Here is a 14118-nt window from a genome sequence, read left to right as displayed (position 1 = left end):
CGAGGTAGACCCTGGCTTCCTTCTGTTGACGAAGGAACTAAGATTTCCCCCGTCTGTGAGCTATAAGGGACTGCAAAAGACAATGGTCAGGATACAAAAAGTATATAGAGGAAGAAAAGAGCAAGAAGTAGGATCAAGCAATACCTAGCTAGAGGGAATGACAATATCGTGCAATGCGCCCGTGGCATGGTACAAGGCCTCGAGCATGGACACAGTCCCTACATTGAGGCTCTCCCACTCCATGCTCTCTATGGCATCGTCAAGAGTAAAAAGCATTGATGTCGAATCCTATGGATCTGTCCACTGGTGTAGGGGCTCGCCCTATGCGGGCGAGCCGCTGCCCACCGATGTTAGGATCAGGGATGATTCCCCACTGGCCCCAAGTGCCATCGACCCTTCTTGCCTTGACGTCCCTGCCAGGATGCCCCCTTCAGCGATGGAAGGGGTCAGCGGTGCGGACATGAACCTCTCTCCCGACACCACGCCAGGCGCCATCGCTTGGGCCATCGATGGCATGGGTCGTGCTGATGCCTCAGGCGACGCTGTAGTTGTGCCTGGCTGTGACCCATCTATCACAGCCATCACCACCTCCTACATCGGTGGGGTCATGATCGGCTACGCTACGCCCGCCACGGTCGGCGCCACAAGCGCAGTTGGTAGCCCCGTCCGTCCCACCATTGGCAGCGGTATCATGGACATCACTGGCTACTCCATGACCTCTAATGGCGCCCCTTGAACACCCGCATCCACCCATCCCACTAAGGGCACAGGCACCACCATGGGCGGTGCCTGACCATCCAGCAATGTGGTCACACTAGTGCCGCTCTCGCCCAAAATAGGCGCGACACCAGCCGATGGCTGCCGCCCTGATTGGAGGGTGATGCTCTTCTTCGACACCAGTGCCAAAGGATTCTGCTGCCTATCGATGCCGCAAGGGACAAAAAACATAAGTCACAATGAAATCTGACTAAAACAGGAAAAAACATAGGATTTGATAACTCACCTCAACGCTGTTGGGCGGTAGATGCGTTTGGGGGACGAACCCCCTGACCTTTGCTCCACCTCATCGGAACGAGGTCGTTTCAAGCCCGCCCCCTACTCCTAGGCAAAGGGCCTCACCCCTGGCAGCTCTTGGGGCACACTAGTGGAATGCCCCACTCCCCTTGCTCTTGGGGCGCGATGGCGGAGCCGCCCTCCTCTGCTGGCACCTCTGGCGCAATGGCAGAGCCACCTGCATCTATTGGCTCCTGGAGGAGGCCGATGGTATGTCCTACCTCCACCATGTCCCCTAACGTGCCCTCCCCTCTATGGAACGGGAAGGATCATGACGCTTGCAAGGACAAACCGACGCTTGTCAACACATCTTCGTTCTCTAGGTTGTCCCACTCGATATCATCGGCTACTGATTCTTCTTCCTCCATCACCTCATCATCGTCACCATCATCCTCATCATCATCATCGTAGGTGTCCTCCCCTTGTCCCCGTGCCTATCGCTTCTGCTGGTTCTTCCTCTTCTTGTCCTCCTTCGCCTTCCTCAGCCGCTTGTCCTCGGCATGATTTGCCATCCTCATAGCCAAATCCCTCAACAGCGGCGCCAGGTGATCCATGAGGATGAGGTCCCTCAGCTGGTCCCACCCCTCTCAAAGTTAGTCTCATGGGGTTGGGAAATCAATTAAAGAGAAGGCAAAAGAAAGGGAAACTTACAAAAACAACGTAGCCTGGTTCTGACCACATCGGAGGATGCCCTGACACCAGGTAGACGAAGTCAAGGGTGGCACCCACATCATCCTGCAAAGGCTCCATCACCTCCTTGATGTGTTGCATGATCTCAGAGTTGGGGAGTGCTCCCTCGGTGAGCGCCGTTCCATCGAATGATGCCTTGGGTGCCATCGCATATAGCGAGAGCGTGCGCATCATCAATGGTGCCACCCTCCTTGCATGGTAAGCCCCAATGATGCCTGACCCCTTTAGGCCATTCTCCTTCAAGATGTGGATGGCGGTGTTGTGGTCTTGGATCTTCTTCTTGTCCTTCTCTAGGATGCCCGACTTCCTCCACTGCTCTGGGGCCTCTTCGATCAGATGCCTGGTGAACTCTGGCAGAGGGCCGGCGACGTCATTCTTGAGGTAGAACCACTGCGAGTGCCACCCCTTGTTCAACATCGAGAGCTACATGGATGGGTACTCGCCGACCCAATTGGTCTGAAGTTGGATGCTAATGCACCCTATTGGCATGTGCAGCTCCTGCCTGCCGCCCTTCTCCCTCTTATTCCAGAGGTTGATGGTGAAGAAATACCTCCACAAGTCAAAGTGGGGGCTAATACCCAGGAATCCTTCACACAGTGCGATGACCGCCGCCATGTGTTGGATCCTATTGGGATTAAGATGCTGCAGCTCGATCTTGTAGAAGTGCAGCAGCCCTTAGAAGAATTTATGGGCGGGGGTCACGAACCCACGCTCATGGAAGTGGGCGAACGACATCACGTAGCCATCGAGCGGCGACGATAGATCCTTGTCGCCTGGCAGCAACCATTCCTTGGCTGATGTCCGCACGCGGAGAAGGCCACGATGGATGAGGCCCTCCATGCACTAAAAGGTGATGTTAAAATGGCACCATGGATCCATTAGAGGTTGGGGTGGATGGATGCGAGCTCAACAATGATGGGGATGTAGAGGCAGGAAACCTAAGCAATTGGCGGTGGCGGCGTGGCTGTGGAGGCGGCATGGCTGTGGAGGCAAGGATGCCGGCGTGCGTATGGAACTTGGAGGGCTAACCCTTTGGTTTTATAGGGGCGATGGGTGCGAGGACACCAACCGCCCGCCTAGATCTCCGCACCTGCCACGTTCTATCACCATGTCCCACCATGGGGCGTGTGCACGTAACCTATGGCCATCCCCTTAGAAAACTCGCCAGACATTTCGCCTCCCTGAACGGGCCATGACCTGTCATAGGTAAGAGGGATACAGAGCTGAAAATGCTCCTACGACCTGTCTATGCCTAGGAGTTCAAAGGTTGGCCCACCGATGGGTTCGACAACCTCTCCGAGCACTTTTAGAGTGAGGGACAGAAAGGGATGGGCTCGCTAGCGTCCAATACTCGGGCGCATGAGCACCGTGGGCGTCTTAGCCCACGTTCGAGCCTCAGACGGATACGATCCATGGTCTTTTCCTCAAAGGAAGGCAGAGAGCCCTCAGGACCAATCGAATGGACCTAAGAACTATATGGATTGACCGCTAAGAATCTAGAGTCAGTCACCAGCTGACCCAAGCTAGACCCCCATGAATGGGATGTCGGGGTCCCATTCGGACTAGCCCGTTAACAACTCATCGAGCACCATGGCTCATCCATAGAGAAAAATCATGACACGGCTTAGCCCCTTTGTTTTTATCAAAAAAATGCTTGAGGGAAGACGATCATGAAGACGAGCCGACCCTTGACTGGACCCCTGCTACATGCGGGGGCTCAAGGAAAGTTAGACTCGCAAGGAGACCGAATGCACGGTCGTAGAACGATAGACCCCGTAGGGGTCAAAATCAGAAAAGACCTTTTTTGACCCACCAAATCTCACGGCTATACCCCCGAGAGGCCCGATCATGACGAAAGGGAATCATCATCCTAGGACATGTCGTGGGCGACAAGAAAAGGCCAAGGCCCTTAGAGTCCTCTCATTCAAAAAAGCCTCTGAAGGAGTATTTTACTCCTCCGTAGGATCAGGGGCTACTGTCGGGGACCAATACTAGGGTACCCAAAGAGGAGGAGCTAATGATCATCAACATTGATTCATCCGAGCAGTCAAGAGCACGACTACAACTCCAATCGACCCCAGGCGCGAAAGCTCTGACTCGCCCGACCTCTGGGGGGTGGGCTCCACCTCGCCCGACCCAGAGGCCATGGTCTTCGCCTTGCCCGACCCCAAGGACACAGGCTCCGCCTCGCCTGACCCTCAGGTTTGTGCTTTGCCTCGCCTGACCTCGAGGCCACAGGCTTTGCCTTACCTGACCCTTGGATTTGTACTCTGCCTCTCCCGACCCTGAGGCCACAGGCTCTGCCTCACTCAACCCCGAGGCCCCAAGCTCTGCCTCACCTGACCTCTAGGGGTGGGTTCCGCCTTGCTCAACCTTGAGGCCATGGGCTCCACCTCGCCCGACCCTGAGGCCCTGGGCTCCATCTTGCTCGACGGGGACCCATACCACCGTTAATCACTCTTGGTCCAAGCGTATGGATCTGGGTCAAAACTCTGACACCAAGGAAGAGACTGGCACTCCCTGATGTAACCCATGGCCATGATGGGTCATACCTGAGGATTCACATCAAGAACAGCATCGGGCGTACCGGTGCTATTTTGCCTAACCCCCGTACGAACACTGACAGGCGCGTCAGCTCACCACGATGTCCGCCATGATGGAATGGAATGCCATGAACGATAGACGATGCCTGCGCATGGCGCTAGTAATGGATAGGGCCACGACATGGAGATGTCCTTGTTGACATCTATAGGGTCAGCGGGACCCACATGAAGATGAGAAGGACCCGGCGATCCTGAAGGACTTCCTCTCTCTTGTTCTCCTCTTTTCCTCCGCTATAACCCATGCTTTCCCTTGGCCTATAAAAGGGAAAGCAGGGCGTCCCATGAAGGGGGTCGATCCGATAAAAACCAATCAATTGAGATCAACACAAGAAGCACAACACGAGCACTCGGCTGAGCAGCAATCGAGCTCTCAGCACCCGTTCACTCCTTTCACTAGAGACTTGGGATCCTTTCCCTCTCTCGCCCGTTTGTACCCCCTACTACAAACTTGTAGTGCTAGTAACACGAGCAGCAGTGACGAACTGGACGTAGGGACTTTCTACCTGAATCAATATAAACCTCATGTCCTCTGAGCACACCATCCGAGCCAGATGCACAATACTAGAAATTTACTCATTGGTAGTAACTCAAAACACCGACACATAGTCTTAACCAAATGAGCTAAAATGTTGCATATGTTATCTTTGGAAGATGATAGTCATAATCATGTAAAGTTTGATACATTATGAAAAGATGGACAATCCTTCCATAGGTTAAGTAACTCCACTCTTTGGACAAATGTATTCAAATGCCACATTCACGCTCATCCCTCTGATCTTATCATCCATGTTGTAAGAATGAACAATGCACATAACATCAACCTCATCATATTCAATGTGCCTAAGGCTAGAGAAAAATAAATAAAGTTTTGGTTCTGTTGGTGTTTTTCCACCAACAGAGCCCATGCACTTGATCTCTACTGTGTCTTTATGAGCAGAACACACTTTGAGCAAACTATGGGGGAATCGATCCCCCAAATTCTATAAGTGAAAGTTCTAAACTGACAATTATGATGCACACAAGATGTCACTAGCTTCTACTAGTGATGGTTGACTTCAAAATGTTGAACAAGGAGGAGGAACAAGTCAAGAAAGGATGAACCTGTCAAACCTAAATCAAACTCAAAACCAAGACAGGTTTGGCAAAATAAGGTGGCACCACCAGTGAAAGCGCCACTACTATAGGCGCCACCTCAAGAATCCTCATCTTCAAGAGTGAACTAAGGTACTCGATCAATGAACTTCCACAATTACTAAGGGCAAGATTATGAAGCAACCTCAAGTGGGAATCAGGGAAGACGCATGTCTTTCTCTGGCCGAGGGTATTATGAGTCTCATCAGGCCTTTCACCGCTTCGACAACAGACTCGCAACCATTGGAGAGACAAATGCTACCAAACAAGGTACGTTATAAAATCATACACAATGGCAAGTAAGCATGGGACACGAGATGGCCAGCCTCCAGCAACAATAGCAACAACAAAAATCAAAATTAGAAGGCTCTGTTCCAGCACCTCCATATCCGGCCACCTCGTTGAGCAACCACAACAACAACCAGCTTAGGGAAGAAGGCATCCCCCATGTATCTAGATAAGTATTTCTTTTCCTTTTATTATTCTTAGTTTGCTTTATATATATATATATATATATATATATATATATATATATATATATATATATATATATATATATATTAAAAAACATGAATAACTAAAAACGAAATAAAAAGTTATCTTTATAGAAATATATATATATATATATATAGTTATATATAGTTATAATGTGTGATCTAAAAATGAAAACAAAATAAAGAGAGTGTGTCTAATTTGCTTTAATTTGTTTTTAGGAGCTGAATAAAATAAAATGGACTCTGAAGATAATCTCTTAAAATGGAAATAATGAATAGTTGCTATGTTGTAATTCCTTGCAAGTACCTAGTTTTTATCCTTAAATTCTCCCGAGTTTTGGATAAAATTGTTTTGATATAAGGATTTACTTTGAACTTGAAACTCGTGGGTAGCATATGCTTGATCTAAGTCTAGGTAATTGACGGATATGAAATGAGAAGGTCTGTGCTACTTTCATCTTGTTCCGAGTGACAATACAATTATGAAGATTCATCTTTTGAAAAACATAAAAATGCTACATGATGAGTTCCTGTATGACAAAGAATTCCTACCAGAGCCATACATAATATTTATGCTAGGAAAACTTCCACATATATGCTGCTTGTATTGCATTGAGTTTTGTCAAGCTTTGTTGACCCTTATGAGAGAGTTGTCATGCTCTTAAAATCAAGATCACATACACTCCACCCAAATATGCACTACTCCTACACTAGGGGTAGGCGCAAAACATGTCATTCCATTTAGATCCACCAAAAAATTTTTACTGCTACACTGGGAGTGAACACAAAAATATATTTGATAGGTTTTTCCATCCACCAAATAAATGCTATAAAGTTCTTGTTGCTATCTCTCAAAAGTTTTGTTGCAACGAAAAGACATAGGCTATGCAAAAGTTATTCATATAAAAAAAGAAAAAAAAGAGAGCTGAAAAAAATGGACAAGTGTTTGAGATATCTAAAACAATGGGTACTCAGATGCCCGTCTAAAAAAAGAGAGAAGAAAAAAGAGATGAATAAGATAGCCCATGTTCGCAAGCAAATGTTTTCAAGAGAGATATATGTTTTCAAGGAGCATAGTAGAATTAGGATAGCCACCATATATATCCATCATATATCCACACACATGTACATCTTGATTCGATTATATGACTCAACTCTCTTTGGATCCGTTGTTTAACTTTACAATATATGCATTGCTAGTATGCTCTAGCTTTCTCCCTACCTATAAACTCCACATAAGCTTTAGTGGTAGGAAGAGATAAAACACAACATCATTTTATGCCTTGGTGAGGATCTACAAATACCACATATATTGAGAGACTTGAGAGTGTCATACAATGGAATCTCTGAGTTTTATTTTCAAAACTTATAAAAACTCTGGAACAATGGTGAAACAAAGAACTTGAGACATAGTGCTTGACTTGATCGTTCTGTCTTTCAATTACTCAAGACCCAAGTGAAGGCTAAGAAGCCCCATGGTTGAAGGTAATATGGGTAAGTTTGAAAGTCAGATCAGTTCATTCTAATCTGGAGGATAATTTTTTATTGAACGCCTGTGTACTTTTAACGAGTGAAAGCATTATAGCAACTACTGATCCATTGCTGAGTTTAGCTTTGCTCAAGGACTAGCAAAGGTTAAGTGTGGGGGAGCTTGTTGATGGTTTAACATCAATCATAAACCGTCAACATAACCTGCATATATACTTAATTCCATCACCAAACATAGGTATAGGGGTTTAAACTAATAAATTCCACAAGTTTTGGTGAATCTATGTTTTCAACAGGGTTTATCTAGAAAACCGTCAAGGTGGACCCAAACGTCAGACTTAATTGCACTCAACCATGGCGTAAACAACTCCAGAAGGTTCTAGAGGACACCTCACCGAAGATGACTGCGAGAGGCTTCTAGGTAGGGCCGGTCGGCCCCACCTGTAGGCCGGCAGGCCTGTGGGGCCACCTGTCAGCCTCCGCCTCGCTATGTCGGTTCTCCACTGCCTTAAAGATCGCATCTACACCGTTTATTTAAGTCGATTTGATCCGAGGGTCCAGAATTGATGCTACCCCCTATATATACAGCCCTGTACCCCCTCCCTGGAGACATCTTGGAAACTCTAATTCATATCTCTCATTCAGATCAACACATGCTAGGAGGATTAGGTCTAGAACTCTCCAATATAGTAGATTAGTAGTTTGGGAGTGAGAGTCGAGTTAGGCTCAAGCTCAAGTTCTGGATCTAGTCTTAGAGGCTCGGCAAAGCCTTGTATCTTTACTTCTACATCTTGTAAGACTTATTATTATTATTATCAAATTATCATATTCCTATCTACATGGCTATGCTTACTTTGAATATATATCTTGCTTAGTTAAGTTTATCTTTACTTTTGTGTACGAGTTCATAGAGTGCTTAGCCTGCTAGTTTATCGATTGGGCTAAATAGCCGAGTCTCGTGTAAGCATGGTGCTTATATGATGCTCTGCCTGTGAGTGCACCATGTTCCCTAGTTGTTTGGTAGCAGCGGGAGGTGACAGCCCCGTCTATCCTCTGTAGTACACTCCGAATTGAGCAGGTTCTTAAATTGTAGGACCGTAGTCGCGTCAGTAGAGTTATCTTTTGTGGTGCTCTACCGTCTAAGCGGCGTCCCGAAGTACACAAGAGTAGAGTTAGTCTTAGATATATTTGGGTGTATATATACTTTGACTATGTAATAAGAATATCATAGGAATCTACCTCACCTGTTGTTCTCTCGAGTTGACTAGTTTTTATTATCTTAGTGATCTACCCCTTAGTGTCATTATATATAATTCCTATCATTACCTTTACCCCTTTGTTCTAGCTATGTTGTATGTTGACTAAGTCTTTACTCCATTGTTCCTCTGTGGTAAAATATAACGATACCTGAAATACTCCCGATAAAATACTACAATGATATTCTGTGCGTTTGCAGAATCCTTCGTATTCTATTTGCGTTAAAAAATACAAACACCCTTCTTCGCTGGTGTCGTCTTCGCCTCCGGGGGAGAACCAAGCTTCCACCTCACCCACAACGACCTCCTCAACGACGCATCCAGGGTCTTCGGCTTCTCCATCACCGGAGCCGTGGATGCGCTCGTGTGTTTCACCAGCCTCGACCACGTCAACAACCTCACCACCACGCTCATGGGGGCCAACCTCGACCCCGCTGTTACCCCGGCTCAGATTCGTGAGTGCCGTGTCGAGCTCAGCGTCCCCTCCCCGGGTTCCTCTCTCCTACAGTTGGTGGTGCCCGAGGTTCCCAGCACCTTGTCCAACAGGTGTTCGACGAATTGCCTCATCCTCATACAGAGCTGTTTCTCGCCTCCATTCAGTTGCAGCTAGGATGCGGTGCTATACAGGCAGCACACACCATGGCCACCACCTACAGAACTCTGGTTGGTGAACTGTGATGATGGGCTGCGTCCTCTACCGTGGCCGTCATTCAACTCGGTTGTGAGGTCTTTTGTCCATGACGATAAATTTCTATCACGGATCACCAAAAAACCAGCACAAAGCAACATCTGTGACAATTTTAGATACCATCATGGATTAACCTGCGTGGCAGTTTTGCAGAAACCATCACCGATTAACACAATCCGTGACGGTTCTAGACCATCATGAAACAGCCCGAGGCCCAATTAGTCCAACCTAAGCCCAATGTCTATGACGAAAAATAACCGTCATAGATACGAATTGCCACATCATCATGGAGGCTTATATGGACGCTTACATGGATGATAGTGTGGACGCTTACATCGCCATACCAGCCCATTTATAAGATCAGAGCCTGGACAAATATTTTGGGGCCAAAATCATAGGTATAATTTTGTCAACACAAATGAGACAACACTTAATTAATCAAGCATGCTAATACATACAATATCTCATGTTTTTGTCTAGCATTAAATCAGCTACAAAGTCTCATGTTACACACAAGTTTCCATCTAGCATCACATAAAGTTTTCATCCTGCATTACATAATATAGCAAGTAATCACGAGATCAGTTACTATCACAAGCCTGGGAGGACGTGCTGCAGCTCTGCTGCTCCTGTTACAGCAGCAGCGGCATATCCAGAAGGGCGTGCTGCAGCTCTGCTGCTCCTGTTCCAGAAGCTGCAGCTGCATATCAAGAAGGACATGCTATAGCTGTTCCAGCAGCAGCAGCACATCAATTTGTAGAGAACTGCATAGCTTCAGCATTAATTAGATGTTCTACAGGAGTCGCAATTGAAGAAAGCCTCTGCACAGACAAGGTTGAGACTAGTGAAGTGCTGTAGACAAGGCTGAGAGTTTGTCAAAAAAAAAAAATGTCTTGATGTACTTCACGGGTTTCAACTTAATAATATTCAGGTGGGGAAGTATGGTTGATGCTTTGTAAGGTCACATGCTACTAACAATTCGTTGTTGATAGTATTAAACCAGAGTTCAGAAACAGTACATTTTTCAGGCTTTATTTGACAGAATACTTTGCAATCACTAGGGCTGCAATTCAATGTACTTAGCAAATATACCATTACAGGGTATCAATTACTAAAATTCAAAGACAGATTCATTTTCCTCCCATCTAGGCATTTCAAAGTTAGTGCACAGACCTACTACAGGAAACAGAACAACTACATCAGATATATGAGACTTAAACTAGACTGAAACTCAACTAGCAGCAGATATTATTTCGTTTTCTATTATGGAACCTCTGCAGCAGCAACCATGAGTTCGTGATCATTCAAATGATTTGACAAGTGGGAATAACTATGATGTTTCAGATCAAATGATAAGCTTAGCATGAAGCAAACACCCAGCCCATATGATTTAAAACTTGAGTTTGAACTTCAGATCAACCACTCTAGCATGCATGACATTGACTGCAACTGCAACTAGGAAATACTACAGCCTGGCTCAACTAGGTAACAAAGGCACAATTAATAAGCACAATGGTATATATAGTTGTCTGGTGTATACAGCAAAAATGGGCTAGTGCAAGGATCAAACCTGACAAATATTTTTTGCAGCAATTGTGGCCTGGTCTAGGGATCTGCAGTTAAGATCAATTAAATTACAGTAGTCTGGGCATATAGCACCAAGGGCCATATAATTAGTAGTCTGGTGCATACAACAAAAATGGGCTAGTGCAAGAATCAAACCTGACAAATCTTTTTTCCAGCAGTTGTTGTCTAGTCTAAAGATCTGCAGTTAAGTAAGATCAATTAAATTACAGTAGTCTGGTGTATACTACAACAATGGGCATATGTATTAGTCTGGAGCGTACAGCAGATTTCTTTGTTTATTTATAAATTATTACAATGATTTTGAATAACAGTCGCTAGTTAAATAATCAGGCAATTATAATAGTACTGAGCAGGGGCATAACCAGGCTACCCCCACCCATTTGGTCATATCCTAGTATTAATTCTTTTAATAAGGCTACCCCCTGAAGCCTAAGACGGACTCAGTTGGACAAGTTGGCCGACACATTCCGCCACAAGATGATAGCAAACTTGGTAAGAAAATATCACATCCTGTCCTTCCTACTCAATTATCTGAATACTCAATCATGGTAAAACCAAAATGAAATTTACCAACCTGTTCTCAATTTCTTTGACAGGGTCTGCATGCCCATGCTGCCGCCCAAGCCATGCCTGCTTCCTCCACAGCACATATGAGCATGTAAGTACAATTGTCAATAGGTTCATACACCGACTGATCCTAAAGCTATTTAGGTGACATGAAGATACACTAAAAAAAAGGGGCGTACCCAGTGCAGAGAGCTCCCGCTCTGTGCGGGGTCTGGGGAAGGGTGTCAGTGGCAAGCCTTACCCTCGCCTGTGCAATGCGAGGAGACCGCGACTCGAACCCGGGACCTTCTGGTCACAGGCGGTAAGACTCTACCGCTTGCACCAGGCCCGCCCTTCACATGAAGATACACTACAGGCTATTTATTTTCCTACATACTACGATTGAAATAAACTGCTTGTTAGTTAAGTGGTTTCTTTATAAACCTATTATTGTTCAGTTTCTTTAGCTACTGTTAGACTAGACAAATCTGGCTCCTTTTTAGCTTAAATCAGTATAAATATCAGTGAGCAAGTCAAGACAACATTAGAACAAAGAACTCAGTTCTCTTCTATGGTAAATTGTCTGCTGATCTACTCTTTCTTTGTGTCCTCAGTAGTACAGACAGATAATGAACCAGAACGACTGAACAAACAGTTCTGCATTTTTAGAAATCAATATAGAATATTGTTAGTAACCACATAATTATTTTTGCAGATAGTCTGACAAAATACTGTGAACATACTACTACCTCCTGTCACATTCATTTGATGTTTCAGGTAGAGCTTAAAAGCAAGGTTATTACAATGTAGTAAGAATGTCTAGCTTCTCTATCCCCTCTGCTCTCTATTAAAACTGAAGCCTCAATTTCTATTACTCTATGTAGCCGATTGAGATTTGCAAGAACAATAATGATCCCCAACAACCAAGACTCGAGATCCAGAACCTACCAAGACGCTAGATCTAGAACATCGGTTCCTCGAGCAAACTAAGCATTGTAGGTAAAGAATCGGGTTCCTAAGAGGTGCACAAAGTAGATGGACAAGGAGGGAAGCGGATGGGCGTGCACTTACGCTCCTTCTTGCTGAACCAGTAGCACTGCGCGCCGCCCGATTCGCAGACAACGCCACCGCACCGTCGCTGTTCCGCACCGCTGCAGCCCTGAGCCGCCGCTGCTCTGCACCACCATATCCCGGCTCGCAGCCCCGGGTTTGTCTTCCATTTTATACATTGATAGCGGTAGCGGGCTGGGATGGGCCTAGTAGTATGGGCTCAGTTACTCAGTGACGTTCTAAAAATCCGTCACGGTAAATCCGTCATGATTAAAGGATTTCTTGCAGTTAGACTCTGGAAACCCCCATGGTTCTCTTCACTTCGGTAACTAATCAGGTGTGTGCCTTCTGTGTATATGGCATGCGAGAACTACATGATCATGTCTGGCCAGTTAGATGATATTGATGTGGTTGGACTGCCTGTTCAGAATGCAGTGCATCAAGCGCTACTCAGTGATAGCACTCAACTCCGGCCACTTCCTTGGCCATCCTCCTCTACTTATGCAGCGTCTGTGCAGTTGAACGCCTCCCTGTTAGTGGTACTTCACGGGTTTGGTTACTTCTTTTGTTGGCCAGGGCTTCCTCAGTTGACGGTATGTCATCTTTTATTGCAACTCTCTTGGCTGTCACCTGTTTGGGCATGCAGTTCAGTGGTTTTGTGGTTTCAGGTATAGCACAACTGCAGTGTTGGTTTATGGGCTGGTTTTCTTGAGTCCTTTCAGTTACATACTTGGTGCTATGCCTGTCAAACGAAGCAATCTTTCTTTACCTTACTGATTGTTCCAGGATATGCTTTTACTGAGATGCACTTTTGGTCTATCAATGCAACAATTATGTTGCTGAGTGCACCATTGGTTGAATTTGAGCTACTCACGACATGGATTGCAAGAGGTGATTTTGTGCCTCCATCAGTTACTGCTCAGTCTGAACTTCCGGTGCTCCATTATATCAGTTCCTGTTGCTTCTATGGTGGTTTGGTTGAACCAGTCCAGCTATTACACTTTCTGTCCGAATGGGCTTCTAATTCTCTACTGTCCGAATGGGCTTCTATGGTAGATGGTGGTAAAGTCAGAAGTTGGATATGTGTCAATTTCGCTCGCCATGTGCAAGACAGTGTTGTTCGTGGGTTCTGTCACGCACTTGCGTCAGGAAAGGATTTTGCTCGGGAGCCTGTTCTTCCACCTCTATATGCACGTCCTGGTCAAGTGGAGCGAGTTCTTGGACCCCAACGCAAGGAACTTGATTTACTTATTGGAATACTACCTGACAACATTTTTCAGTTTGTGAGAAATACACCACTTTCTATAGACATGAGCAGACATGCACATTTGCAATTCTGGCAACAGTCTGAAGTTATGCTATTGTGTTGGAAACGTTGGCCTAAGTTACTTGAAAGTGCAGCGCAGGATGAACTCAATTGAGGGAGACAGTTCACTGGCTTCAGTCGTCTCGTGCTTCACTCATGGCTGAGCAAACTGTTTTTACAGTCATATATAATTCTATGAACACCTGCTCGGACTGCACCTTAATCT

The 14118-nt window shown here is 45.9% G+C and overlaps 1 long non-coding RNA gene across 1 annotated transcript; it reads right to left on the bottom strand.

Moving 5' to 3' along the window:
- Positions 1 to 9654: 9654 nt before the first annotated feature.
- On the bottom strand, positions 9655 to 13374 carry LOC136545464 (uncharacterized). The gene is made up of 5 exons (XR_010781038.1): positions 12608 to 13374; positions 11565 to 11620; positions 11126 to 11168; positions 10974 to 11016; positions 9655 to 10224 (listed from the first exon to the last, which is right to left on the bottom strand). It is a non-coding gene; the product is annotated as an uncharacterized lncRNA (long non-coding RNA).
- Positions 13375 to 14118: the final 744 nt, after the last annotated feature.

Source organism: Miscanthus floridulus, chromosome 3, assembly GCF_019320115.1.
Source record: "Miscanthus floridulus cultivar M001 chromosome 3, ASM1932011v1, whole genome shotgun sequence".
NCBI lineage: Eukaryota > Viridiplantae > Streptophyta > Magnoliopsida > Poales > Poaceae > Miscanthus > Miscanthus floridulus.
Note: the sequence above shows the minus strand (reverse complement) of the source record. Positions and strands in the feature narration are given on the sequence as shown.